A 25,495-nucleotide genomic window follows, 5' to 3' on the forward strand; every position below is an offset into this window, starting at 1 on the left:
CCTTCCACAGCTTCCCATTGCCAGGCCTGACTTGCCTTCCCAGGGGCGAGCCAGCTGGGGTGAGGCCTGAATGTGGGAGGACTGACTTTCTAAGTTAATGACCTAGGTGTGCGTGAGAAGAATAGGAAGGATGCCCGCTACCTGGCCGCCTAGCTCCATGAGGCTTGATGCTGTGACACGTGGGGATGGAGAACATCCTAGATGTTGGGCCTCTGAGAAATTCTGGTCCTAGGGTAACTTGAGAGCAGGGGCAGGGACCTGGAACTGGACGGATTGACCTCTGAGAGTCAGTTTGGGATGCGGGGGTCAGTTGCAGGGGAACACGCCCACTCTGTTCCCTACCTCTGATGGACAAATGCTAATGACATTACCAGCGATTGACCAGAAACGAATAAATAATTCAGTCTGGCCTGAAAATGGGAGAAAAGTACTTAAATGCTATTGACAAGCCAGTCCCTGGCCTCATTACCCATGCAGACTCAGGCCTTCACATCGACCATGCCCCCCAATTCCTTCAAACCCCACTGTGGGCAGCCTCAGGCCTCCCTCCCACCCGCCTGGCCTAAGTTGCCAGTGTGGAGGGTGACCTGAGGAGACCAGGGGGAGGGTTGAGGTTTGTGGCTAGAAGCACCCCCGGAAAGGACCCCAGCAGTCCCCCAAGTCCTTCCCCTTTCCCCGACCCCTCGAAGTAGCTTGTGTTCCCAGGAAGGCCGGTCCTGGTCCCTCCACCCGAGCCCCAGGTGCGCATGCCCAGGGAGCACAGGCGTGTACTCGCAGGCACACGCGGGGCCCAGCAGCTGCTGCATCCTCTTCCAGGACGAGAAGAGTGGTGACCCCGGGGCGACTGTCAGTCACTGCACTCTCGGGGGTACAAACTCATTAAACGTTTCCCTGCCTTGTCAAGGGGGCCTGAGTCCCTGAGTCAGGCCTTGGGAGGAGGCGGCGACGGAGGAGGAGGAAACAAACGTGCAGCTGGTCCTTTAAAAGCACATCCTGTATTTCTGACCCCTGGAGAAGAGAAGGGGATTGCGGAGGGTGGGGATTGCAGGGGGAAGGGCCTCACCATGGGTTCCTCCTGAGTCGGGATTTCCAGCTCCCAAGTAGCACACAGAGTGCCCCCCACCCCCGCCCCCGCCACCAAGCAGTAACTTTGCAAAACAAAACCCCTCCATGTTCTCTAAGAGCCTCCCTCTCTCTCCCTTGGCTGCCTGGGCCTGACTGCCCTTCCTGGGGGCTCCTCTGACATCAGCTGGTCTCTTCAGTGAGACCTAGAGAGGCTGCCGTTCCTCTGGCCCCGTCCCTGCTGCCCACATGTTATGCTAGCCTCTGGAGCCTCCAAAAGGCTCAAACAGCCAGAAGCCCAGGATGTCCACTGGTCAGAGAATGGGGAGCCTCAGAGACCCTCCAGCCCAACAGGCAAGCCGCCTCCTTGCTGGAAGGCTCTGGAGCAGGACGCAGTGATGGGGACGGTGGGAGGGAGGGTTGTGAGGTAGGCCTGAAAGTACAAGATGCTGGGTCATAGGGTGCCCTTCAGCACAGCCCAAGATCTAATTCTAAAAGGGACCCCATCTCCTTGTGAGCTAAATAATTTGCTCCTGGGTGTGGGCAGAAGCTCTGGTGGTTCCCCCTTGCCTATCACAGGTAGCTCGACTTACCCTCTCCCTCCCTTTGGAGCCAGGCACCCCTGCGCTACAGCTTGTAGGTTTCTGGCTGAGGTCACCAGTCTGGCTTCCCTCCCTGCTGCTTGTCAGAATCCTGCCCGGACTAGGGCCTGAACCTCCCTGGACCAGCTTCTCCCTCCACTTCCCCCACTCCACAAAGTCCAAGGACTCCTCAGCTTTCCCAGGCACAGTAACCCCTCCCACACCCCTCTGGAGTGAGCTGAAAAACTCTGCTTCCTGCTCCCTTTCTCCTCAGTGTCTCTTCCCCCACCGGAGTCCCACAGGGAGTCATTTATCCGGATTGACTGGCTCTCCTCCATGCAAACATCCGCAGGAGCATTGACAAGCCTAAACCTCAATTAGCCTTCAATTACTCAGGCCTCAGCCAGATTTTCTGTGGTGGGGACAGGGGTAAGGAATGTGTTTGGGCACTTTGGGGCGCTGCCAGGTCGGGAGGCACCCTCCTTCCTGGAGGCCAAACACCCCCCACCATGCACCGCTACTCCTGCCCGGCCAGCCTGCTTCCCACCGCTCTCCCTCTGGCCCTGACCACCTTCTTTCCTTCCTTCATCCTGCCCACCTTTCCTATCTCACCCGTCTTAGAAAATCATTATTCTTAAGTGTACATAACTAATACATGGTTCCAAAAAAAAACTCATTCTAAAAACATAATGCAGAAGAATGCAAAGTGAAAAGCTCAATGCTCCCCTATCCCTACCCCATAAATCCCCCCTGACAGTAATTGGGGGTTCTCCTTCCTTCCAGACATTCGATTGTATACATTTACGCACACACATCCCCCATAGTTTTACGTGCTTTAAAAAAAAAAAACAACATTTCCAATCAGAACCCTCCTATTCCTTTTGTTTAAGGACCTGCTCTAGCGGCTGAACAGCATAGGAGCCCGTCTTCCCACGCTAGTGCCCGGCCAGCTGGCTCCTTCTTCCTGGGTACCTAGTCTTCCACGGGAAGGCTGCACCACGGTCCTTGCTCAGTGCGCCGCATCCTGGCAGCAACTATCCCTGTCCTTACAGCACCCTGCACACCGGCCAGTGTGGCTGTGGGACACATGCCCAGATGCGAAATTGCTCAGCCTCTGGGGATGCATATTTAAAATTTTGATAATTATTGCCAAAATGCCCTCTGCCGCCAGACCCTCCAAGCTTGTGCCGATGTGTACCCCAAGTGTCCGCGTCCCTACTCTCATCAACACTGGGTATTAGCTTTATAACATGTATTTTTTCCCCCTCAACCTAATAGGGACGGTGACATCTTGTTTAATTTGTACTTCTCTTTCCTCACCTACTTCTTCTCTTCACCTTTCCTTCCATGTCTCACTCCCTCCTTCTCCATCCCACCACTGCCTGCCCCCTCCCTCCTTCAGCTTCTCTCTTTCCCTGCCTCCTCCTTCTCTTCCCCATCTTTCCACTCTCTTCCCTACATCTTCCCATCCCTCGCCTTCCCCCTCTCCTTCCCCCTCCTCCCCTGAGTACTACAGTCCTGGGGGGAGGGGCATCCAGAGAAGCTATTAGCTCTGCCCCCCTAATACTCTGAGTCCCACTCGCCTCTTAACACCTCCCTGAGCCTGGGCCTCTAAGCCCCATCTCACTCACGTCTCCCTCTAATCACTAAGGCTTATTTCTGATTTTCTGAAGTGACAAGGAGCTGGGTTTGGGGGGAGGGAGGGCTGTCAGCCAGCATCTCCCAGGATTGAGGGAGGGAAGGATGCAGGGAGGGAAGCCTGGCTCCTTGGATGCGGCCTGAGGGACTCCAGCGAGGTCTGTGTACAGGCCCCAATTCCCTAGCCCCTTCTGCCCTGGTTTATGGCTTCCATTTCTACCCTCAGGGCTCTCTTTTAGGCTCCTTTCTCTGGTCTCTCCTATAAAAAAGAAAGGGATGCCCCACCGTCCCCTAAGGGAGCTCCTGTGGCCAGAGCCTCAGTTTTCTAATGTCTCCCTCTTCTCCCTCCCCTGCCATCACCCTGCTGCTCTCACGTCCTTCTGCCCCACCCCTTTAATCCGAAGGTGGTAGATGCCTCTGTGCTTTAAACCCCTTGTCTCCTGCTTCCTACCCCATGGAAATCGGGTTCTCCCCTCCCCTGTCCCAAACCCATCTCTCCAAAAGCTCTGTGAATTGGCATAAATTTAATTAAGGACAGCAGCAAATCTCTTGTCGTTTTAAAGACACTTAACGTTTAAAATATGTGCTCAGAGTAGAGGCCTCCAGAGAGGTGGGATGAGGGGGGCCAGAACTAATTTCGAGGAGTTCCACTCGAGCCCCAGGTCTAGCCCCACTGTGTGACCCTGTATGTCCCCCTTGGTGTTTCTGAGCCTTCCTCCTCGCCGTCGTCCCCCCCCCCCCAACTTCTAGGAGGCTCAGCAGGAGGAATACCTTGCTCCTGCCTGGAAGTGCTCTCCGTCCGCTAATTTAATTACATGGCCTAACTGGGCCCAGGCTTCGGAGGCGGCTAATGGCAGCTGCAGAGACACTGGGTAATCAAGAATTAATTAAGCGTTTCTGGGGATTCCCGAGTCTGGGCTAGGGATTCCTGGGAGCTTGGCTGTGGCTGGGCAGGGTATGGGGCCCCTCCAGCTCCACCCCCAGCCCTGCCCCCATCTCCTCAGGAGTGGAGGAAGCAGCAGGCTCCAATCCAAAAGGCTCTGGGTGCGGGGCTGCCCACCAAGGCAGTCTTTGATCAACGGGATGTGGAGGCACTGATAGGCCAATCCAGGAGCCCGCAGTGGGCTGTGTGGAGATGGACAGGGGCCTGTGCCAGGGGCTCTGGACCTTTCTGCTAGGGGCTCAGCCCGTGCTGAAGACAGTGCTTCGTCTAGGCTGGGCAGGTGGAAAAGGGAATGGGATTCAGCCTCTAGCGCCTGGAGTCCAGCAGCCCTGAGTGTTCCCCTGGGCTTCACTACCTGCTAAGGGCTTTCCCTTGCCCGGGGCCTTCCCCTCTGCACCAGCGCGGGTCCCCCAGCCCCTAGGGTGCTTGGCTTCAGGTTTTAGGTGACCCAGCCCCTCCTTAAGAAGCAGCTTTCCCTGAGCACTCAGGCTGGTTTACCGCCCCAGGCACTCGCACAGCACTTTGCCTCGTTTTCTCTTCACATATTTCTTTACTTGTTTCTTGTGTGGCCACCTGTCCCCTTCACTAGAATAAAGTTCCGTGTGGAGGCAGAGACGGGGTCAGTCTGGCTCCAGCTGGCTCCCCAGGACCGAAAACAGCCCACAGAAGGTGTTCCGAGAAGGAAGAGCGCTCTCCGAAGCCGCTCGCTCACCTGGGAAATGGGGATCGTACTACTCTGCAGTCTCTGGGGTTGGGAGGGGGAATTAAAGCGCGGGCTCTAGAAGCGCCGGGCACCGTGCGCGGCCCGGTTCTCGCCAGCAGCGGCGGTCGCGACCCGATCCGCGCCGTCCGCTTCGCCGTCGTCGCCACCGTCGCTGGCGAATTTCGTGCTCCGGCCTCCCGGGCCCGAGGGCAGGGCTGCGGGGTGGAAGGCGCCCGCCGGGCAGGACCCTCGCCCGGCCCAGCCCGCCGCCCCGCCGCGGGCCCCGCTCCTTCCCAGGCGCCCCCGCGCCGCCGGCGCTTTGAAGTCCCAATCCGGCAAATAGAGTCAATCAATTATGAAGGGAACAATCTGGCGGCCCCTCGGGGAGCGGCGGCCGAGCGATCCCGGGGGATTAGGCCGCAAATCGCGCTGAGCCTCCCTAAGTGACAGCGAGAGAATCGCGCGCGGCGGCGGCGGCTGCGGGAGCGGGAGGGAGCGCGGCCGCTAACCCGATTATGCAGATCCGCGGGGGGCGCGGATTAGGCCGCGGGGGCGGCTGCGCCCTAAGCGGCTCGGGGATTTGGGAAAAGTTTACTCGGGCGGAGGGGGCGGGACTCCCCCGGGCTGGCGGCCGCACCGCTCCCAGCTGGGTGAAGGAGGCGGGTCGGCTGGGCCGGGGAGAGGAGCCAAGGTGGGGAGTGCTCCTGCTGAGACGCAGCCACGGCCACACCTTTCCAGGCACACGCGCGCGCACACGCGCAGAGGTACACCCCACGCCTCCAATAGCCCTAAGTACACACGCGCCCCACCATCACCCTCCAAACTGGCAAAAACAGTTGAGAGCACACGGAGGCATGCTCACATGCTCACATACGCACCCCGGCTCAGCGGCACACAGAAGCCAGGCCCCTCAGTGCTCACACAGGCATGCAACCCTGGCTCCTGGGCACACTCACAGACGCAGGCAGACCCTCTGCCACTCACAGACACACGACCCTACAGTCAGACGCGGTGCTTCCTGCCGTCCTAGTAGAAACCCCCACGACACAGGACTATGACTTCAGCTACACGATGGCCCATTCGGAGATGTGGCTAGGTGCAGAGCCCCCCACTTGCGCTCTCTCAAGACCTCCCCCACCTTTTCCCTCTGAAGGACCCTAGAGACGAGTGTGTGCTAGTGTTCGTGAATGCACGTGTGTGTGTTTGAGTGTGAATCTGCCAGGCTAGCCCGTGTCTCTGGAGTCTTGGCTTACTCTTGGGCTTTTGCAATGGAGACCTCTCAGGGCAGGCAGGAGGGAGGGAATGAGGTATGGGCTGGGAAATAGGCTGATTCCCCCTGATGCCTCTGGCTGGTGAGGGGCGGAGGTGCTGGGATTGTCTCTGCAGGCTTGGGAGTCCAAGACCTTCCTTACCCTCTGGGCCTACTGCTTTCTCGAGATGCAGTCAGGGAGACGGCTGGAGAGAGGATGGTAGCTTCCCCTTCCCCATCTGGGAAAAAGACACAGAACCCAGCTACAAGCCAACTCAAGACAGGATGTCAGGAAAGCCTCAGTTTCTTTTCATCTGTAAAATGTTCAGTGTGTGTGCTGAGTGTGTCCAGGCAGCATACATGAGTTCATGCCCAGTGTATGTCCACAGTCTTTGTGTATGTCTGTGGTGATATGTGTGCTTTTGGACAATGTGTGCTTGTGGTTGCTGGTAGTATCCCTAGCCTCACACCTCACACAGATATTACAGCCACACATAATAACTGTAGACACACACTGTCCACAGACAGGTGCTCATCCTGCATACACAAAATGACCATGGACACACAGCACACACTTTAACACACACACTTACACGCACGCACTGAACCTCTGGGAGAGGCCAATCCTTTGCATGCACAGTGAACACTAAATGGAGTCGCCTTCTCGGTTCCCACAGCTACTGCCTGGGTGGCAGAGGGGCATTGCCATGGCATGGAGGGCACCCCACCCCAAGCCCTAAGCAGTGATAGTGGGACCCTGTGGCTGACTCAGTCAATGGGGGTCAGGGTTAATGAGTCTTCAGCAAGCAGAGCGCTGGCTGCTGCCCCTCACCCCTGTGCTGTATGCATATGTGTGGCTGTGTGTCCATCACACACACCATTGTCATTGGGAAGAGCATATGTGTGTGTGGCTGGGGGCAGAAAGTTTTCCTCAGAATCTGGGATCCACCTTGAGGTAGTCCAGACTGACCCCTGGATCCTGCTCCATTGGGGGAGAGGGGTTCTATGGTAGGATGAAGATGTGCTCTGGTATTTCAGGCTGCTGGGGATGGTAGGGGGATACTCCCCTCCCTGTGTAACCATAGCCAAGCCCTGGCCCAGTCTGGGCCCAAGTCCCTCACTGGCCTTCCCTGATCTAGGCTTCCCAGTCCTGAATCCATTGGAGAAGAGGCTGGAGGAGTCAAACCCTCAAGAAGAAATTCTCCTGGCCATCTCTGACCCACTAGACAGGACTTGCCCGTAGGCCTGTCCCCTCACCCCCATTGAGGTGCCCAGCCCCCTGTGCAACAATCAGGCCCAGTTTCATGCTTTTTTTTTTTTTTTAAAGATTTTCTTTATTTATTTGGCAGAGAGAGACAGCCAGTGAGAGAGGGAACACAGGCAGAGGGAGTGGGAGAGGAAGAAGCAGGCTTCCAGCAGAGGAGCCTGATATGGGGCTCGATCCTAGAACGCTGGGGTTACGCCCTGAGCCGAAGGCAGCCGCTTAAGGACTGCGCCACCCAGGCGCCCCCCAATTTCATGCTTGAGAAGGATTCCTCTGGCCACCAATGGGGCAGATCTGATTCCTTGGCTATAGGGATGGCTTGATCAGAAATAATCAGCAACCAGGCTGTGGGGAGGGGCCTCCTCTCCTTGGCAGGAACCCCGCCTCAGGAGTGCAAAGGAGGAGGCCTGCAGGACTAGAGGGAGTGAGGATAGGAAAAAGCCTCTCTGACTGCACGTACCCAGGCGGCCTCCAGGTGGGGGCTCAGTGAGGACTCAGTGGCACCTCAGTGGTCCTTAGCCAGCCTGTCCTGGTCCAAATCCTACTGCATGCCTTAATGGATGTGTATCTTTGGGTCAGGTACTTAACCTTTGTCGGCCTCAGGGCCCAACTTTAAAATGGGGATAAAATAATCCCTTCCTCATAGGATCCATATAAAGAAAATGTAAAGCTTGTAGCAGAGGGCCTAGCAGATAGTAGGTGCCCAAGCTGTGAGCACTGTGTTACTATTATTATTATTATTATTTGTTCAGAAGCACAGACTGCAGAAGGAACCCAACAGTCGATGCTATCTTGACACCCGCAACCCCCCCCCAACAGGAGTGAGGCTGGGGGGAAGGGAGACATGGGGATCCAAGGCAATCCCCCCCCCCCCCACTCAGGCTTATTACCTAGGAGAGCACAGAGGGGATGGGAGCCAGTCTGGGCAGCCTGCCCTGAGGGGAAGGGAGCCTGAACTACCCCCTTCCAGCCCAAGTACATGTCTGAGGAGCGGATGGGGAGAGGAGAAGCCAATCTGAAGAGGCTCAGTGGCTCAGTTGTTTCAGGCCAGAAGCCATTACCTTCCCGGAGAGAGAAGCCCATGGCCCATCTGAGGCTAGGGGCAGGGGCGAGTAGAGTACAGATTGGAATGAGACTCCAGGTCCACCTGAGGCCTCCTTGCCTTCCCCCTTCCCTTTCTCTGACCAGGTGAAGAGGCAAAGTCCAGCCCGCTCTTCTCTAGTTTGGGCATGGGTGGATGTGGGGATTGGCGAAGGGGAAATGGTCTCTGCCCACAGCACCTACATAATTAATTGCACCTACTGTGTGCTAGGCCCCCAAGCATCTCCTGTTTCCTTTGTGCCTTTGACACAGCTGGAAACCAGCGGGGCCTTTTCAAGACAGTCATCCAATTATTGAGCCTGGGGGGCAAGACTTGGCAGAGGGAATCAGAGGATTTCCATATAAGGGGGTGCTGGGGTGGCTGACTGGAGAAAAGGGGGGCTCGAGACCCTGCCTGCCGGGTTGGCATAGCAAGCATGCTGTTTTATGAAGACTGCCTGCCTATTTGGGGTGGATTGGCATTGCTGGTGATGAAGGAGAGGGCTAAAGCCCCCAACCCACCAAGGCACCACCCCAGGTCAAGCTCAGGGAAAGCATCTGTGTACCAAATTCCAGGCCCAGAAGCCACTTGAGTTCAAGGTGGCAATCTCTTGAGTCACCCCCAAGGGGGACAGAGGTGAGCCTAAACCCTGGGCTTGGGCTGTGCACACATTCTCACCCAGGACTGTATCTGGCAGATCCTTCAACAGCCTGCATCCAGAGCATCCTGGGAAGGACTTCTTTTGCCTCTAGAGTAAGAGCCTCCCTCATCTTGGCCAGGTGCAGTGGAGCCTCTGAGTTGGGCCTGAACAGGTGTTCCTCCCAACTGATGCCACGGAGCCTTCTTCCACCTCATGCCCTCCCAGCTCCTATCCCCTGCCTCTGCTGCTCTCGGTCTGTGTGTCTCTATTTCTACCTCTTGATGTCTCCCCATGTCTGACTCTGTCTCTCCAGGGGCCTGTGAATCCGCGTCTCTGTCTCTGTCTAACTGTATCTCTATCTGTGTCTGCGGCTTTATCTCTGGCTCTTGCTCGTCTCTCCTAGTCTCTGATTCCCTGTCTCTGAATCCTGGTGTTTCTCAGTCTGTGTCTCTCTATCTCTGTCTCCCCGCTTGTCTTTCACACTGGATAAGCCTCTATGTGGCTCTAAGAGGTCTTCATGGTCAGGTTGGAAGGTCACTGTCGCTCAAGAGCTGAATGGAGAGGGAAAGCTGGCTTGTCCCGAGGCTGGGAGACAGGTGTCCTGGATGCTCAGTGCTCCCTCTGGGGAGCTTTGTCCTTCAGAGTTTGCACTTGTGCTCAGTTTGAGTCAGGGCAGAGACACTCTGAAAGCTTTCAAAGGCTTGGCCTCCCACTTTAGACTGTTTCAAGGGCAGGGCTTTGTCTCTATTCAGACAGGTAGCCAATCTCTCTGTGTGCTCCAGCTTCCCTTTTCCTCCATTTTTACTGCATGAGAAGCGGTAGAAATGGCTTTTGGAGTAAAAACAAACAAACAAAACCCAGTTCAAATTCTGGACCTGCTATGAATAAGCTCTATGGTAATGGGTAAATTATTTGATGTCTCCCAGCCAGGGACATTCTCCTCAGAAGTGGGGATAGGAAGAGTGCCTATCTTTCTGGATTGTGGTGAAGATAAAATGAGATCATGACTAAAGCACTTGACAGAGCCTGACTCAAGAACTGGAAGTCATTTTTTTGTTTACAGAGCCCAACAGAAGCATCGGCCCATAGGAGTCTTGTTGAATGAATACAGATTTTCTCCTTGTTCATTTCCTTTCTTTCCTTCTGTCTTTCTCTGTCTCTAGGCGAGAGTTTGGCTCTGCAAATTAGGATGGTCTTTGTGAAGTCTTAGGCTCTGAAAATAGTAAGATGTGCTGAAAATTATGATGGGATCTGTAACAGTGATAGGCTCAGAAATCAGGGGTAGGATGTGTGCTGTGGATGGTAATGGGCTCTGTAAACACTGATGAGTTTGGCATACAATCTCAGGCTCTGCAAACAGTGCTAGCCTCTGCAAACAGTAATGGGCCTGGTGAATAGGGACAGGCTCTGAAAATGGTAATGGGCTTTGCAGATAGTGATGGGAGTGTCAGGTTATGAGGGCCTTGGAAACATTGAAGACTAGCTCTTACCTGTAAAGGACAAGAGGGAACCCGTGGATCCCTAAAGAGCAAGACTCTGTCTCAGTACCATGGACAGCAAGATCCATCCCTTCCAGACTCAGCTAGGCTCCTCTGTCCATTTTTTCATTGTGTGTTGGGGTTGGGTTGGAGGTGGGAGATGTACTGGAGAAGAAATGGGACAAGGAGAGGAATGAGGCTATGTCTCCACCCTCAAAGCTTTCAATAGGTTGAAAAGACAGACTTCTAAATAGCCAATTGTGGGGATTGTGTCTGTGTTGACAAATCTGTTCTCAGCCAAGCCATTTGTGAGGTGGAAGGTGTCTTTCCACTTCAGAGGCTCTCAGAATGCTAAAAGGGTGTTTAAACCATACTGGTTCTCCTGGGGAAACTGAGACGTCAGCTTCGCAAAGCACGTCTTACAGGCTCCAGCTGACCTTAAATTCTAGCTGACGCCTGAATAGCCGTGTAGCAATTTAAATTTCTCTGTCTGTCTTTTCCAGGTCTGGCCATAGTAACGGATCTGTATCTCAGGGAACATTCCCACCTCTCGGAGCACAGGGCCCGGGGGGGCAGAGCAAGGCTGTTCTGCGTAGGCTGTAACGGTGCTGAGGATCCGATGGTGGTTGAGACTGGCAGGGGGATGATGATCACCGAGCCGAGCAGCCGTGGAGATGGTGGTGGTGCTAATGGAGGGGGAGGCAGAGGGGGTGTTGATAATGGCGGAGGTGATGGGCAAGTGAAGGCAATGGCCGAAAGGTGTCAGTGGTAGTACTGTAGGCAAGGAAGTAAGCCCTGGTAGGAGATGGCTTGGCAGAGAAGCTAAGAATTTGACCTGGCTTTGACTCCTCATTCTGACATGTGCTAGCTGTGTGACCTTAGGCAAGTTATTTAACTCTTCTGTGCATGTTTCCTTATCTGTAAAATAGGGATAATAATTGTGCTCCCTCATCGGGGGTTAAATGAGTTAACATGTAAAAGACTTAGAGCAGTGCAGGCAGGTGTGAGTACTCCGTAAGTGAGGGCGCTACTGCTCTTAAGGCAGGCGGTGGGGGCGGGGGTGGTGGATGATAAAGACAGAGAGGGTGGCGGTGGCATTGATCACGGTAGGAGCAGGGATGGTAATAACAACCGTAGTTTGTGGCGTGCTAACGACGTGCCCTGCACTGTCCCAAGCACTTTGTATGTAGTAACTTGTTGAATCCTTTTTAACCCTATGAGGTAGCTGATACCATCCCCATTTTAAAGGTGATAAAATGTAGCCACAGAAGGGTGGAAACAGGTGATCAAAGGTAACACAGCTAGAAACTGGAGGAGCTCCAGAGCTATGCCCTTGACCCCTTACCGACTGGAGACCATGGTAGAGTTGGGGACAGCAAGAGCGAGCACTGGGTGCCCGTGGAGGATGGTAACGGAGGGCGCTGGCCACAGATGTGAGGAGTGGCAGCAAGGCAGGAGGTCCTGAAGGAGGGGCAGGGGCAGTGAGGCTCTTACAAGAACACCCACCAGCCAAGCTGCGGGCAGGTCTCGTGGCTCCCAGCAGGAGGCTCTGGGCAGAGGGTGAGGGTGACTGGCCCTCTGTAAAGTTCTGTTCTACAAGCAGGTGGGAGAGCAAGGACCTCCCCTTCCGCTCAGCAGCAGGAGGCTTTAGGTCCCAGGCAGTGAAATGGGATAGAAACAGGCAGAGTTTCGAGGGCTTTCCATGTTTCCATCCCCGTCCTTCTGGGATTTGGCATCCTCTGACCCCATAACTACCCAGTCCTCTCTACCTCCCTGCCTCCCTACCTGATCTACACTAATGGCAGAGGCAAGCCACCCAGCCCATCATAGAACTCTCCCTGCCTCCCCTGCCCAGTGCGGGCTCTGGCCTGCCTCCTGCTTGCTGCTGCGCTGAGAGGGGGAAGCCTTAATAGAGAATCGGCCTCTGTGCCGCTGCTCTCCGCCCGCCATCCCGTCCCTATTATCAGCACCATCAGCGGCGGCAAATGACACTCTCTGAATCTTGACTCCAATCTGATGCCTGGTCCCCGGGGCTGCGGAGAGGCGCAGGCCAGCCAGGCTGGGGGGCTGGGGAGGGGCTGTGCAGTAATAGGATGTGGCTGAGGATGGTCTATTAGCAGCACTGCTGATGAGCCCTCTTCCTGGCCCCTTGGCGTCCCCATCCCCACTCAGCCAGGCACAGCAAAAGGCCTTGGGGGGAGCGAGGAGGAAGGCTGCTGGGAGGTTGGGCTGAGCCATCTTTAAGCCCGGACACCAAACTCCCTTGGGAACTTGGGGGTGAGGAAAGGGAAGTTGGAGAAATGAGGCCACTCAGACACTTCCCTAGACCACGTGTCTGGGGAGGAGAGGAGTAGGGGGCAAGGAGTTGGTCTGAAGTTGGATGACCTTTTCCTTTCCTACCTAGGAGAGTCCCAGGGCCCAACGTTTGGAAGGAGCCTCAAGAAGCATCCCATCCCGCCTCCCTTCTCAGCCTCTTCTTGAACTCTCCCAGGTATGGTGAGCTCAGCATCATTGCTTTAGTGCCCCCTCATTTGGGACCCTGATTGGCCTTTCTTGGTACCAGGGCCCTGAGGCCCCCTTAGAAGCACTCGCCCCATGACCAAGACAACCTCACGGGATATGGAGACAGAAGATCTGTATCAAGTCTGCCTACTGGGTCCTCACCCCAACTCATGGCTATAGATCTTTGGGCCTTTGTGTACTGTGTGTGTGGAAAGGTTCTAAGAGGCTGGGAGGCAGGTGGATAGACCCGCTCCTGGGCCCTGGAGAGGCAGAGGAGATAGTGGGCAGAGCCCTGGGCGAGGGCAGGACACCCAGGTCCTAGCCCGGCTTGTCTGCTGGGTGACCATGGGAGAGTTACACGGTGCTCACCTAGCCTCCCTCCCTTGCTGACAAAGGGAAGTAATGAAGCTGGCTTTTCTCAGGGGGCTGGGCAGATAAATGCTTTGGGAGGCAGAAATCATGAATTTGGGACTGGACAATCTGAAAGGATGGTCTAATTAAGACCCCTTCCACCCTCTGTTTCTTGGGCCTAGCTGTCTGTGTGGGGCACACCGCGAAGGGGTCTTTTCTGCCCTGAAGGTAGCTGGCAGGCTAGAAGCCTGAGCAACCCTGACTCTAGCCCAGCTGGAGGGGCTCCCGTCTGGGCTTTGAAATAGGAGAGAGGCTGACCCTGCCTGAACAAGGACCCCTCGGCCAATCAGATGCTGAGGAGGGGAAAGGAGAGGGACCCAAGGCCTGGCTCACAGCCACAGACCCCCCCCTAGGTGAGGCCTTCTGACCACAGCACTGAGTTCAATCTGTTCTGCCCACTGCCCCTGCCATGCCCCATAGTCCAGAGGCCACAGACATCCAAGCTGTTTGCCTTTGATGAGTGCCTGGCCTCAGTGCCCCAGCAGGGGCCTGGCCATCAGTCACAGGGCTGGCTGGACACACAGGGTTGGATGTGACCCAGCAGATGGCAGGCGGCAGGGGGCCCTGACTCCTGCTCATGAGCCCTTGGTGGCCTCCTTCCACTCTGCTTCTTTCCTGCCCTGTTTGTGCTTCCCCAGCTCACCTGTGTCCCCACCTGTACATCGCTCTCTTTTTCCCATCACCTGTGCCCACCTCACCTGTCCTGTTCATTATCTCTTCTCACCTGTGCCCCTCTGATCTGCCCCCTCTCTCCTCCCTGATTGGATTCCTCTCCCCTGGCCCCTCTCTGCCAGTCTCTGGGTCAGTCTTACTTCTCCTCTTTTAGCCATTTTCCTGTTAGTCTCCCTCAGTCCCTTAGGGAGCAAAAAGCCAAGATTCAGCCTGTGGAACTCCATCTCCCTAACAACTGCTCCAACCTTAGCCAGACTATCCCCTTTTCCAGGTGGCTGCCAATGGGAAATTGGGAGCCCAAGCAGGATAGGTGTTTTGATCCAACCAAGGGCATCTGGAGATGGGAAGTGAGAGGAAGAGGTCTTGCGTGATTGGGGTGGGGCAGGGTGGGTTACAGATGGGTCCTGGCTGGGGCGCCCTGGGGAGAGGGCGCAGTTCTGAAAGTCAGACAGCAGGGGGCGCCCAATCCTTTCTCTATTCTTGGAACCCATCTCTGAAATCACTCATAGCTAGAATAATCCAAAGGGGTAAGTGTTGAGTACACTGTGGATGGGAACCCTCGGGAGGGGGCCAGCTTTGTCCTAGTCTGAAGTTGGCCTTGAATTGTTAGCTATTTATTTATTTATTTATTTATTTATTTATTTATTTATTTAAGATTTTATTCATTCGTTTGAGAGAGAGAGAGCCCAAGCAGGGGGAGCAACAGGCAGAGGGAAGGGAGAAGCAGGCTTCCTGCTGAGCAGGGAGCCTGATGTGGGGCTGGATCCCAGGACCCTTGGATCATGACCTGAGCCGAAGGCAGATGCTTAGCTGACTGAGCCACCCAGGTGCCCCTTGTTAGCTCTTTTTTTTTTTTTTTTAAAGATTTTATTTATTTATTTGACAGAGAGACAGCCAGTGAGAGAGGGAACACAAGCAGGGGGAGTGGGAGAGGAAGAAGCAGGCTCCCAGTGGAGGAGCCCAATGCGGGGCTCGATCCCAGGACTCTGGGATCACGCCCTGAGCCAAAGGCAGACGCTTAAGGACTGAGCCACCCAGGGGCCCCTCCTTGTGAGCTTTTTAAAGAAACTCTTGCCTGTCGCTCAGAATAACTTCTCTATTTGAAATTCTGCAAGGATGAATGAAGCTGGGGCCTTAGACCTCTGGGGAGTGGGGGGAGGAAGAGGTGCTGTCATTCCTCTGGGGAGGGCCACCTCCACTGTCCTGAACCCTCAGGGAGACTGGCAGCACCTCTGCTCCAGCCCCCTTAAGAGCGCTTCCCTCTCATCTACAGGCAGTGTCCTCCCTCCCTCTGCCCAGAGTCTCACGTCTACATCAGCTGGGGGAGGGAACAAGCCCATGCCAGCCCCCCCCATGTCCCCATGTCCCCAACAGCCATGTCTGGTGCTCAGTGGTACAGAAGCAAGGAAGGGGCTGGGATGGGTGGACCTTCCCTGTGTGACAGTGTGGTTGTGTCTGTGACACTTTAATAAAGAATGTGTGCGTGTCTGTGCACAGGTGTGAGAGAGAGAGAGAGAGTGAGGTTCGTTAGGTTCTTTTCTCAGTGAAACCTCCACCAAGGGCGCCCCCCTCTTCAAGAAGGGCCTGAACCTGGGTGTGGAGTCAAAGCAAGTGTGAGTGACCTTGACTCCAGTACGAGGAGCAGCCTCTTGGGGCCTGCCCCACCATCCTCTTTGTCCTCAGTACCTAAAAGCTCACATAAACTCAGGAAGGAAGGCACTGGCTCAAGACTTGAATAATATCATCAATAATATTTATGGCTCTGGGTGGGACAGCATGAAGGACCCAGAAATGGCTTGGAGAGGACCCAGGCATATAGAGACAGAGGGTGGCAGAGGAGACTTCTGACAGAGGCTAAGCTTGTTGGGGAGGGGTCTTTTAGATAGCTCTGCGACCTGGCGGGCAGAAGGGCTGGTCTGGCACAGGCATTTCAGGGCCCATAAACACCTTTCTGAGCCTCCCATTATGCTGGGAACTGGAACTGAGATCCTCGGTGTGACACCCCCCTCTGCCCTAAGCAGGCCATGGGAGGTTGGTAAATATCATAATCAGATTAGTGGACTGGAGGCGGCAGAGCCTGTGGTGGGAAAATGCTTCGGGCTGGCCAGGCCCCCACCCCTCTCCTGGGAATTCAACCCTCTTGCCCTGCCCAGTCCCTCCCTGCAGGCCCCAAAGTCATCCTGGCTCTTCAGTGGCCTCTGCCGGCCCGGGTGACCCCTGGCACCTGGCTCTCTCCCTAGATCTGGTAGAGATTTCTGCGTCCTGGGTCTCCTCAGCCTAGGGGAGAGGCGGAGCAGCAGAGAGCCCAGCTTACTGACACCCCCTGCCCTGGGAAGCCAGGCCTCTGGGTGGCTTTCCTCTGCCAGCAGGGCCCCTGCCCTTTCCTCTGGCCAGGATGCTGTGCTCACCTGTGAGCCTGGGCTGAAGCATCAGGATTCCAGGGTGATCGAGGCTGGAGGGAGTGTCTGGTGGGAGGCACGGGGTTTTGTCAAGGTTGGGGCAGAATCTTTTCCCTCCTCAGTCTTCTCCATGGCCAAGCTGAGCACCGGTCATATGGAACGGAAGGGGGCAGAGAGAGCCAGACACACCCATGGAACAGTGGGGGCATCAGGTCAGACAAGGGGGGCAGGGCTGGGAGAGCAGGGGTTGGCAGGTCTCTGGAGGCAGGAGGTGGGGTCTAGGGGGATGAGAGCCAGAGGGCTGTGAGGCTGGAGAGTTAGGGGTTGGGGGAGGAGAGGTGGAGATTGGGAGTCTGGGAGACGGTACTGGGGATGAGGAATTAGGGGACAGGGGATTGGGAGCTAAAGGATTTGGGCCTGGGATACTGAGAAATGGGATATTGGGGGACTTGGAGGCTAAAGGCAAAGAGCTAGGGTACCAGGGCCTGAAAAGAGGTTAAGGTGTTCAGGGCTGAGGAACTAGGGGCCAGTGCAGCTGGGCTGGGAGAGAGAGGAAGTAGAGGAACACCTCCCCACAGACAGAGACAGGGACAGTCCATGGGTGGACAGGAGGAAGTGCGGAAGGTCCCAGGCCAGGCCTCCCTCATCCCCTGTGGCCAAGATGGGGCCACTGAGGCGGTGGCAGGCCTCTCCTTTTCGGGCTGTCAGAGCGGGTTAGGCTCCAGGGACTGGTTCCCTGGATCATCTCCTGGGAGCCAGCCCCTCCTGGCAGCTTTGTTTGGTGAAAGCGCAGGGATTAGTGGGGCTGCCCCCACACCACCTCCCGGCAGCCAGCTCCTGGCGCTTTCATCCCTGAAGGTCGCTAAAGCCTCAGTGCTTTGAGATTAGGCCCCACAAAGGGGCCCCTTGTGCTCCAGCCAAGCCTTGGGGGCAGGGAGGGGAGGGGGTCCCAAGAACTCAGCCTCGATTGAGACCCTGAGACAAATCCTTCTCTCCCTCCCTGGTGCATCGCAGAGGGTCCCCGTAGCCAAAGGCCAAAGACCCCCCTCCCATCTCTGCCCCCAGCTCAGAGACTGTCTCCAGTGGAGCCTGGCAAAAGGGCATTCAGGCCAGTTAGAGGTGACCCCCCCCCCAGGCCTGACCTGCTCTGCCCACATGTCAGCATCCACCTGTGGTCATCTCAGGTTAGGGGTGAAGGGGTGGAGTGCAGGGAGGGGTGAGGTACCCAGGTGAAAGGTCAGATTGAGTCGAGAATCATAGACTGAGAAAGAACATCTGTCCAACCGCCCATATAGCAGATGCGGAGACCAGCCAGGGCTGGGAGAGGAAGGGGCTTGTCCTGGGTCACTCCCAAGTTGCTGGCAGAGCTGAGGCAGAAATGAGGTGTCTGAGCCCAGGTTAGGGGTCAGCAGGTGTTCTTGAGGAGGTGGGGACAGTTTTGTGCCTCTTGCACAGAACAGAGTGATATTTTTTAAATGTGGGGTCCAGCAGAAAGTTGCCAGCTATTAATTTTGCCATGTAAGGGCGCTGACGGAAAGCTACCAACAGCTCTCAGCTTCATTTCATAAAAGAAAGGATATTCGAACGTCAACAAAGTTGCAAAGACATAGTCTCAGAATGGAGAGGTTAGCGCTTCCTATTGAAAGGCTGTAGCTTTACACACGGCTGCCTCCCAAAACTTTACTTTCCTCCTTTCTTGTTTGGGTGAAGCGTCTTGGGCCTCCTAGAGCAGGTCCGCTTGGAGAGGACGCCTGCCCCAGGGGCTGAGGTGTCTCTGGGACCCGGGTCCACCTACCACTCTTTGCCAGGGGCGGCTGGAGGCTCTACTTGTTTCAGTCTGGCCCTGGGGAGGTTGAGGGAAGGGGCCCTGGGACTGGGCTGCTCTCCTCAGGGCTCTGCTGTGAGGGCAGTCTTACCTTGTCCCCCTCATCACCAAGGAGACCTATGAAGAGGAGGGGGAGGGAGCAGGCCTGACTGTGGTCCGGTGGGTCGATAGAGGAAAATTTCTTCCTGTCTTCTTGCTCATAAAATGTTTGTGGCCGACATATTGCACAACATTCCCAGAGAGGCCGCAAAAGGCAGTGCTGGGCTGGCGGGGTCAAATGGAGCTCACGGAGCCCAGCCTGTCTGCTTAGCCCTCCACCAGGCTGGCCCTGCGGGCACAGGGACAGGAAGGGGCCCAGCGTCACGGTGGGGGGGGGTAGATGGGCTTAGCTTGAGGAACATCAAAGGTGCTCAGTAAATTCCTTGTGAGAAAGTGTCCACAGGGAGGGATCCGCCAATGACAGTTAGGAACTGATAGTATTAGCTGCAACTCATGTGGCATTAAAAAAAAAAAAAACCATTTTATTTATTTATTTCACAGAGAGAGAGAGAGCTAGGGAGCACACAAGCAGGGGGAGCAGGAGAGGGAGAAGCAGGCTCCCTGCTGAGCAAGGAGCCCGATGTGGGTGGGATTATGTCCCACTGGGATCATGCCCTGAGTGGAAGGTAGACGCTTAACTGACCAAGCCACCCAAGCACCCCTCATGTGGCATTTATAACATACCAGGTACCGTGGTAAACATTAACTCATTTAACCCTTAGAACAACCCTAGGAGGTAAGTACTATTATGTCCCTCATTTTACAAATAAGAAAACCGAGGCACAGAGGTTGAGTGACTTGCCCAAGGTCACACAGCTAGTCAGTGGTGGCAGAGCCTGGATTTGAACCCAGGCATGCTGGCTCTATGGTCAATGCATGGAATTACTGTGCAATTATTCTGTTATACTGTGGTCCTGAGTAGGGGTTACCTGTGTCTCCACCATCGCCTGGCCACGCCTTCCCCATTTCAGGATGCTCCGTGGTTTTTCTGGGGTCTGGAGCCATCAAGAGATGCTTGCCATTCTGCAGATGCTGGGTAGAGTGGAAGTGTCTCTCGCCTAGTTGTGGTAGTTTAAAAACTATGACCAGAAATTCTTTGATACTTCTTCCTTTGAGTGGTGGAGTTTAATTGTCCTCTCTTTGAGTGTGGATGGGACTTAGTGACTTGCTTACCAGGACTAGAACATAGCAGAGGTGATGGGATGTCACTTTTGAGGTTAGGTTTAAAAGACTACAGCCTCTATTTTTTTTTTAAGATTTTATTTATTTATGTGACAGAGAGACAGCCAGCAAAAGAGGGAACACAGCAGGGGAGAGGGAGAAGCAGGCTCCCAGCTGAGGAGGAGCCCGATGTGGGACTCAATCCCGCAACGCCGGGATCACGCCCTGAGCCGAAGGCAGACACCTAACGACTGCGCTACCCAGGCACCCCTACAGCCTCTGTTTTTGACCTTTCTCCTCTCTCTCTCTCATCCCAGCCACCACATAAAGAAGTCCCAGCCACTGCGCTGAAGAAGACGCTGCCTGGAGGAGAACTGAGCACCCCGCTCACAGCCAGCACCGGCTGCCAGCCATGTGAATAAGCGCTCCCGGAAGTGGACCCCCCCACCCCAGTCAAGACTTCAGAGGATGAAGCCCTAACCAATATAACTGCAATCCCTAAGAGACCCCCAGGTCAGAAGGACCCAGCTAAGCTGCTCCTGGATTTCTGCCCCTCGGAGACAGTGCTAGAACACAGGCATACCTCAGTTTATTGAGCTTTGCTTTATTGCACTTCACAGATACTGTGGGGGTTTTGTTTTTTGTTTTTTTACAAATTGACGTTTATGGCAACCCTGCATTGAGCAAGTCTATCGATGCCATTTTTTTCCAACAGCATTTGCTCACTTCATGTCTGTGGCACATTTTGGTAATTCTCGCAAGATTCCAAATCTTTTTGTTATTATTTTATTTGTTAGGGTGATCTGTGATCAGTGAGTATGACCTGCTGAAAACTCAGATGATGGTTAGCACTTTTTAGCAGTAAAGTATTTTTGATGAGGATACGTACATTGTTTTTAGACAATGTGATCACTCACTTAATAGACTACAGTATAGTATAAACATAACTTTAATAGGCACCAGGAAAAAAATTCATTTGATTGGCTTTATTGAGATAGTGTTCATTGTGGTGGTCCGGAACCGAACCTGCCACACATTCCTGAGGTTGTGCCTGTCAATGTTTGTTTTAAGCCACTGAAGTTTAGGAGTCATCTGTTACGCAACAATGGATAACCGATACACTTGGCCAATCTCAGGGTCTGGAATCTCTCCATGAGAGCTTCCCTATGGATGGGTTAAGCCACTGTCTCCTCCATGTCTCTCCCCAACCCTGAGATAAGTAACAAGTGGCTAATGCTGATTTGCTGAATCAGGTAATGGCCACAGGATGGTTAGGTGATGCCATTCTGGAAATGGCATGTGGCCACTTAATCATTCTGAACCCACCCAGGCCACGGGTGGTCACCAATGAGCAGTTCTGACAGAATTATGTGACTTTACAGCTCTCCTATACAGCGGCTTCCAGAAAACCCACCCCCTGCTTTAGTTGACAGCTGAGGTACAGAGAAGTCTTGGGGATGAGGGCCTGAGGAGAGCTGGGCTGACTGGAGTAGGACCCAGGTTCCACAGATCCAGTCTTTGGGCTCTGACACTCCTGGCCTCTCTCCATTCCTTGCCCAGTAGTGGCCATTGCACTCATGAGACCCCCCCCCCACCCTTCAGCACCTTCCAACTCCTTTCAGAGTCTCCCCATTCTTGGCTGGTCACTGACCCAGAGTCACAGTCCGCACAATGCGATTGTGCACGTCTCAGGGTCATGGTGAGTACGTGTGAGTGTAAGAAGTGAGGGGGGAAGTATTTGTATGTAGGCATATGTGCTGGTGGCTTTTACTGTAGCACGCATTTTTGCACATGTGCATTTGATTTGTGGGTTTCTGGGCGGGAAGGAATGTATACGCTGTTATATTTTTGTGTGTACCTGGGAGAGTGTATGTACACAGAGATGAGAATCTGGGTGTCTGCACGATGGCTTGATGGGGGCCTGTGCACTTCAGTCAGTGTGTCTGTGTTTGCTGCAACTGAGATGTGTGCCTGTGTGTCTGGCTTTCCATGGCCAGGTACCAGCGCTAGAAGAGCCTGGACTGCGGTCCTTAAAGGGTTAAGGGAAACAGGAGCCGCCATAACTCTTAATCATAGCTTTGCAAGCTTAGCCAGTGCCCCTGTTGAAAAATGTTTCAAAAAGCAAAATAAATGATCTTTTAGTTACAGAAGTATTGATTTTGCCCACATCTAGTAATAAAGAGCAAGTCACCTGTAGCTAAAACTCTTGTAAAATATATTTTATACTCTAATAGTCTGCAGATAGAGTCACCCGCTGAGCACAGATGACAAATCTCCCCAGCGCGGCCTGCGCCCCCCATATTTCACGTCAGGGACGCAGTGGTGGCGCAGGCAGCGACAGAGCTGGGTCTCCCTGCGGGTGAAGACATGGCCATGGCCTGGTTGGCTACAGGAAAAGAAAAAAAGTCAGGTTCCTGGCGCATGGCCCATTCCCCTGCCCCCACCTGGGCACTCAGCACCAGCCTGGGTCATGGTAGAGGTTCAAGCCCTGCTGTCTTTCGGAGAGAGTGCCCCCTCCTATATGCGGATCCTCAGGAGCTCCCCCAGGCTCTCAGAGCAGGGCCTCCTCTCTCCCTCCATCTCCGCATCACTGCTACAGAGGCTGACAATTTGGGAATGCTGACGATGTAGGAGAAGTGTGAACAATGGGGTGGGGGCTCCTTCCTGGTTTTGAAGCCAGTTACCCTCGGTGTGCACAGACATGTTCAACCGAGGCCATGTGCTGGCCCCTCCCAGGCCTCTGTATACACTGAAAAAGACACACTTAGCTCCCCATGCATACAGATATCCAGAGGGACACACTTGACCACCCCCATCTGTGCAAGTACACACCCCTTGGCTTTATCCACGCATCCAGACCCACAGGCCCAGGAGCTCACCTCATACACATGCAGTCCCTTCACATGGATCTGCCATACATCTAAGGGACCACATCCACTCTATCAGAGAATTTTCTAAAGGAGGAATTCTGTTGGAAATAACCGAACGGTCACTTTGCTTTTGGAGATCTGAATGGGCAGCCAGCTCTTCTCTCTCGTTATCTATCATATACAGATAAATCTGGCCAAACACACCTACTTTCCTTCAGAGCGCTCCCCACCCCTCACTGCAGGTGGGAGAGGAGTTGCTTTAAGGAGGGCACCCTGATCTCTTGGCCTCCTTTCCTTCCAGACGGGGTGCAGCCAGGGATGAAGCCGATGTCTAGGAGGCCTCACACCGGGTTGCAGTCCCTGGCCTGCACTGACCTGCTGTGTGATTCTGAATTTCTCTGAGCCTCTGTCTGGATAGGGACCAACATTTCCCCCTGGCATTCATGGCCTCCCCTCAGAGAAAGTCCACGTAACTCACCATCAAGCTCCCTCATCAAGGGACCCTTGGAGAAGGCAGTGGCCTCCCACCTTCACAGCTAACCAGCTGCCTTGGGCCACACACCAACCTCCACAGTAAGGTTACGGAGCAGGGGGGGGGGGCAAAGTGGTCAGGAGGAAATTCAAAAGCACAATGGACGATCCCTCTCTCCCCAAAGCTGGTAATTAATAGGGTTTTCCAATCCCTGATGGCAAGGGGGTAGGGAGAGGAGGTGAGGGGGGTGGAGAGAAGTGGGGGACCCTCTGGGAGTCAGAAGGTGAGGGGTAATTCAGGTAGTATTGGGAACAAGGCTGAGATAGGGTGAGAAGCACCTGGGGATCCGGGAGCGGCTGGGGGCCGGAGCCGGTTGTAGGAAGGCAGCGGAACAGGTATGGACCCCAGCTAGGGGAGGCAGGAACGCAGAGCAACTAGCAGGGTGAGTGTGTATGTGTGTGTGCGGGGGTTACTTTGGGGTGGCCCGAGAGGGCCAGGAATAGCCGGGGTATCTTTGCGCGGTGAGGGGCAATAGGCCATCGGAGGGAGGGGACAGAGCAGGTAGCTGCCCCGCGCAGGGGCTGGAGCTGGGGGGAGGGCTCTTTAAGCGGCGGCCGCGCTAATAACCTGTCCAGGAGATGGCTCGTGGCAAATTGCTTTGTTAGTCTTGTCAGCGCGGCCGGGGCCGCCGTCAGCGCGCGCCATGGATCAAGATGATGAATCGCCGCGGACCGCGCAGATGCGGGCGGCCCGCGGCCCTGCCCGGGGGTGGGGGTGGCGGCGGGGGCGGGGGCGGGGGCGTGGGGGGCGGAGGGGGCCGCGGGGGGCCGGGCCGCAGCCATTAACTCTCGAATTAACTCTAAGCCGCCCACCACCTATCCACTGCCCCGGGGAGCGCCAGCCGTGGGGGGGGGGCACTGGGGAGTGGGCCGGGCGCCCCCCACGTGGAACCCCGGCTCAGACCCCCGACTCCCGTCTCTTCGGGACGCAGGGGAGAGGGGGGTTCCGGGAAGGAGCGTGGAGGGGCACGGTCACAAGTCTACCCGGCGAGCCTCGTCCATCGCAGCCGGTGTTCGGGCAGTTCGAGGGTCTGTGGGCGCCTACCGAGTGGCCTCACCCGGGCGTCTGCCCCCTTCCCTCTCTCGCTGTGAGTGGCCAAGGAGGCTACGAGTTCTCTTTCAGAATGTGTGTATGTGTGTGTGGCGGGGGCCTAGGGGGTTGGTTTGGCATTGCTGCTCTAAACTGAGCCCAGAGATGGGACTTTAGGGAACCTCGGACCCTCACTTCCCAGATGCCCACATGGCTGGGACCCGGTGGTCTCAGAGTTTCCAGGCCTGTGAGCACCCGGGTTTCCCAAGTTCCCAAGTTAATCCATCTCTCGCCAGCCACTACCTTGGTCCAATTTAAAAACATGTCCCCAGCACGCTCCCACACAATCCACATAGGCGCAGTCTGCGCTTACACATTACGTATTTAAACCTGTGCACACATACGTCGTGCACAGATACCGGAGTCTATACATGTAACTACTCCTATGCACAGAACTCACAGGATAACGAATGCACCAAACACACAGCCGCATCCCGAAATGCACCGCTTCCTCCACTCCCAGCCCCAGCAGCCCAGGAAAGTCTATTGGGGGCGGGTCCCCAGCCAGTCTGGGGACGCCTTCCTTTTAAGCCCTTTGAAGGTGTCAGCCACAGCCCCGGGGCGGGGAGGGTGGGAGGTTCCAGGAGCAGGCCAGGGAGGGAGGCCCTGAATCATTTCTACTTCTTAGCTCCTGTCTAGACGGTGGCACCTTTGGAATCATTTTGTTAAATCAGTAAAACCCACCCACATTGCGGCTTGCCAAGCTCCAGGCCTCCCTAAAGGACACCTTCCCCCACCCCTCCTCCCCCATTTTCCTCTCCGACTTTCTGTCCCAGCTCTGGGCCAGGGGTTTTGCTCACCACCGCCCCCACCCCAGCCCCATAAGAATCCACAATCAACCAGGCGGCCAACACTGTGCAGCAGTGTCTGCAGAAGTACACTGGGGTGGGAATGTGACAGGGATGATCCCCACCGCCTGTCCTTCCGTGGAGCCCTGCGTGTCCCTGCAAGGCTATGTGGGATTCTCCAGGGGCCTGGGAATTCCAGTCTGTGGAGGCCCAGTGTGTACCATGAGGCTCGAGGTATACTGGCCACCCAGCCACCACCTCCAGACCTCTGGGACTGGGACAGCTGGCCCTGGCAGGGGCCTGGGGTAAGAGGGGTTTCCCCAGCTGGGTTCCATCTGTGTGGCAGACAAGTTCCCTCCAAGAGCAGGTGCCTGAGTGGGCCCTATCCCCCATCACCTGGAACCCTCCGTAGCCCTCAGCTCACCAGCAGAAACTGCGTTATCCTCAACAGCCCTGCTCTGCAGGCCTGGGCCTGGCAAACCTGGCCCCAAGTCGGGCCCTGACTGGGTTGGGGTCCCTGCCCCTCCAGTCAGTCTGGCAGCCCTCTATTCTGTCTGAGGCGGGAACT

At 55.4% G+C, this 25,495-nt stretch overlaps 1 long non-coding RNA gene across 1 annotated transcript in view; it reads left to right on the forward strand.

The window, feature by feature from the left end:
* LOC123793737 (uncharacterized) overlaps positions 1 to 21,791 on the forward strand; it is a 32,124-nt gene extending 10,333 nt beyond the window's left edge. Inside the window, exons 3-4 of the long non-coding RNA XR_006780060.2 lie at positions 13,044 to 13,130; positions 19,966 to 21,791. This is a non-coding gene — a long non-coding RNA (uncharacterized LOC123793737). The remainder of the gene's footprint in view (positions 1 to 13,043; positions 13,131 to 19,965) is intronic.
* The last annotated feature ends 3,704 nt before the right edge of the window (positions 21,792 to 25,495 follow it).

The sequence above is a fragment of the Ursus americanus genome, chromosome 12, assembly GCF_024610735.1.
Source record: "Ursus americanus isolate L20-20 chromosome 12, mUrsAme1.1.p, whole genome shotgun sequence".
Taxonomy (NCBI): Eukaryota; Metazoa; Chordata; class Mammalia; order Carnivora; family Ursidae; genus Ursus; species Ursus americanus.